We start from the raw sequence: 4,282 nt of genomic DNA on the forward strand, positions 1-4,282 counted from the left end.
CATATCCTATATGATCAGTTAAGGGAGCATATTTGGCTTTCTCTGGTTGGTCCTAGGTTTGAGGCAGGGGCAAAAATTTGGGAAGCTATCAATCAGTGATAAGTCTTGGCTATTTTCAGCCATTTGTGACAGGAATTCTGGTTTGGTCTCCTCACTTAGTTGCTACAGATTTTGCTTAGGTTCCTCCACACATTGTCGCAAATAGTGTCCAGATTTTCCTGGTCTGAATGCTACTGTGAATGGGTCAAATTTTCCCAATCATTATTCTTTTGTGTTTGCAATCTATTAGCAGTCTCAGCAAAATATGTCTGATACATTGCTATTCAAGTTCAAGTAACATGCTGTCAAATATACATTAAGGAGATTAAGGAGGGTGGGCCATGGTGGCTCAGTGACAGGGTTCTCACCTGCTATGCTGGAGACCTGCGTTCAATTCCCACTGCCTGCCCAAGCAAAAGAAAAAAAAAAAAAAATATATATATATATATATATATATATATAAAGAGGCAGAACCTCAGAGAGGCTGCACCTGGCCTTATGGGTGAAGAAGAAAACCAAGGTAATTGCAGTAATGAACACTGTAGAAGAAAACCAGGGTCTGAAGTGTTTCAGGAGGTTGAGGAGGCCAGTCTTCATCTGTGCCGCAGTCTGCAGACCTCACATCCACCACTGTGACTACTATGCCTGAGCTCTTGAGGGTTGAGGCTTTGGACAAGTATCCCACCAAAACCACTGATGATGAACTAGAGTAAGGATGGTTGGGGCTTTGGCATTGGGGAGCCGTTGCAGGGTACACTGAGGGGCTCTCCTGATGTCCAGTTCTATGATGGCAGGAACCTAGCAGCTGAAGGCACATGCTGGGTCATGTGGTTTGGGGAAGGCAAGTCCTTAGTGGTGTGCATTGAGGAGCAGATACCACTGAGCTTATTTTACAGTTCATTCCACTAGGCCACCTACAACAAGCAGCCCATGTACTGTAATGCCATTGATGAGGTCCTGCAGGTGGCCAGCACCAGCACAGGGAAGCTATTCCCAGCGTGCCAGGACAATGATGAGAGTGACATTGCCAAGGCTGTGGAGGTGCAAAATAAATAGTCGAATGGGCACTCCAGGGCTTCCAGCACTCTGGCCTCAAGGGTCTGCAGACTGCAGGAGAGAAGAATCCTCATAAAGAAGTTTACACAGACATGCGAGTTGAACCTGAGGCAGCTGCCTATGCATCACCCCCACCATCCAAAAAACCCCAAAAGAACAAAACTGAGGAGCCCGAGGTCAAGGAGATTGAATGCCTCTGATGACTGCCAAGAGAGCAGCTGGTGTACCAGTTGTGGCCGGAGTGCCGGAACAAGAAGGACATTTGCATTTCTTAGGGGAGTCTCAATATCACCCTGGGATACTCCTTCTTCATGGGAGGTGTATTAGTTAGGGTTCTCTAGAGAAACAGAATCAACAGGGAACACTTGCAAATATTAAATTTATAAAAGTGTCTGACCATGGGAATACAGAGTTCAAAATCCGCAGGACAGTCTGTGAAGCTGACGACTCCAATGGAGGGTCTGGATGAACTCCACAGAAGAGGCTCACCAGCTGAATGGAACCTGTCTCCTCCGAATCCTCCTTAAAAGTCTTCCCGTGATTAGATTAAGCATCAGTCATTGTAGAAGACACTGCCCTTTGGCCGATTACAAATGGAATCGGCTGTGGATGCAGCTGATGTGATCATGATCTGATTCTATGAAATGTCCTTGTTGCAACAGACAGGCCAGCACTTGCCCAACCAGATAAACAGGTACCACAACTTGGCCAAGTTGACACATGTCCCTGACCATGACAGGAGGAATGTACCAAATTGCAAGGTACATTCTTGGAGTATGGTACCACGAGGACGGGATCAGTACTATTGCGCCATCTGGGAAACGTGAGGTACCGTGTGCAAGGACAATTGCTGCAGATGATTTTGTTGCAAATGTGCCTCTCTTGGTGGGACCAGAGGCTGCCCAGGTGACCATTAAGGAAGACTCCTGAAACTCCTATATGTGTGGGTACAAGGGCACACATGTGCTGTTGTGGCAGCAGGATGACTGGCCCCCTCAGCTCCAGATGTTCCTAGCCAATAACCACCACCGGGAATTTGACTCTCCAAAGGTTACCTAACTGTCTTGGCTGCAAAGAGGAAGCCCATCCCGGTGCTGTCTCTTTTGGATGGAATTCCTGCAGAGGTCGTGATGCTGAAGGACCTTGGCATCCAGGTGGACTGCTACATTGCCTCGGAGGTGTGTGAGGACTTGATCACGGGGGACGTGGTGTGGCACCAGGGTAAGATTGTGTACATCAGGGACGTCTACAGAGTCACACAGAAACATATCCAGGAGGCGGCCCATTCCATCTGGTGAACCTCTCCATCGTTAACCTTGCCCGCGAGCGGCTCTGCAAGGACTGTGGCCTGCTCTTCTTTGAGTTCTTCCACCTCCTACAAGACACTCAGCCTAAGGAGGGAGATGAATGCCCTTTCTTCTGGCTCTTTGAGAATGTGGTAGCCATTTGCATTGTTGACAGCAGGGACAACTCATGATTTATTTAATCCAACCTTGTAATTTTGCCAAAGACATGTCAGCTGCACCTGCTATTTCTGCTATTTATCTTTTTTATTGTTCTCAGTCTGATCAGATACAAGTAGGGGACAGAAACTTTAGAAAGACACTCAAGTGGCAGAATTCCTCCCAGCCACTGAGCTGTGCTACCAGCACCATTCCTGGACATGCAAAATAGAACCCAACCAGCAACAGGGGAGATAGTAACAGCCACATATAACGCTTTTCTATAGTATTTCAGGTGCCTACCACACATGAAACCTTGAAAAAAATTTAAAAAAGATAAATAGTTTCAGGGTGCCCCGAATTGCTAAAAGTATCTTGAGGAAAAAAAACAAAGCTGGAGGTCTCATGCTGCCAGACTTTAAGGCATATTATGAAGCCACAGTGGTCAAAACAGCATGGTATTGGCATAAAGATAGATATATTGACCAATGGAATCGAATAGAGTGCTCAGATATAGACCCTCTCATCTATGGACAGTTGATCTTTGATAAGGCAGTCAAGCCAATTCACGTGGGACAGAACAGTCTCTTCAATAAATGGTGCCTAGAGAACTGGATATCCATATGCAAAAGAATGAAAGAGGACCCGTATCTCACACCCTATACAAAAGTTAACTCAAAATGGATCAAAGATCTAAACATTAGGTCTAAGACCATAAAACAGTTAGAGGAAAATGTAGGGAGATATCTTATGAAACTTACAATTGGAGGCGGTTTTATGGACCTTAAACCTAAAGCAAGAGCACTGAAGAAAGAAAGAAATAAATGGGAGCTCCTCAAAATTAAACACTTTTGTGCATCAAAGAACTTCATCAAGAAAGTAGAAAGACACCCTACACAATGGGAGACAATATTTGGAAATGACATATCAGATAAAGGTCTAGTATCCAGAATTTATAAAGAGATTGTTCAACTCAACAACAAAAAGACAGCCAACCCAATTACAAAATGGGAAAAAGACTTGAACAGACACCTCTCAGAAGAGGAAATACAAATGGCCAAAAGGCACATGAAGAGATGCTCAATGCCCTGGCCATTAGAGAAATGCAAATCAAAACCACAATGAGATATCATCTCACACCCACCAGAATGGCCATTATCAACAAAACAGAAAATGACAAGTGCTGGAGAGGATGTGGAGAAAGAGGCACACTTATCCACTGTTGGTGGGAATGTCAAATGGTGCCACCACTGTGGAAAGCAGTTTGGCGGTTCCTCAAAAAACTGAATATAGAATTGCCATACGACCCAGCAATACCATTGCTAGGTATCTACTCAGAGGACTTAAGGGCAAAAACACAAACGGACATTTGCACACCAATGCTTATAGCAGCATTATTTACAATTGCAAAGAGATGGAAACAGCCAAAATGTCCATCAACAGACGAGTGGCTAAACAAACTGTGGTATATACATACGATGGAATATTATGCAGCTTTAAGACAAGATAAACCTATGAAGCATGTAATAACATGGATGGACCTAGAGAACATTATGCTGAGTGAGTCTAGCCAAAAACTAAAGGACAAATACTGTATGGTCCCACTGATGTGAACCGACATTAGAGAATAAACCATCAGGAGTTAGAAATAGGGTAAGATAATGGGTAATTGGAGCTGAAGGGATACAGACTGTGCAACAGGACTAGATACAAAAACTCAGAAATGGACAGCACAATACTACCTA

The 4,282-nt window shown here is 44.4% G+C and overlaps 1 pseudogene; it reads left to right on the forward strand.

The window, feature by feature from the left end:
* The first annotated feature begins 571 nt into the window (after nt 1-571).
* On the forward strand, nt 572-2,581 carry LOC143647704 (DNA (cytosine-5)-methyltransferase 3A pseudogene; annotated as a pseudogene).
* The last annotated feature ends 1,701 nt before the right edge of the window (nt 2,582-4,282 follow it).

Source organism: Tamandua tetradactyla, chromosome 10 (assembly GCF_023851605.1).
Source record: "Tamandua tetradactyla isolate mTamTet1 chromosome 10, mTamTet1.pri, whole genome shotgun sequence".
Taxonomy (NCBI): domain Eukaryota; kingdom Metazoa; phylum Chordata; class Mammalia; order Pilosa; family Myrmecophagidae; genus Tamandua; species Tamandua tetradactyla.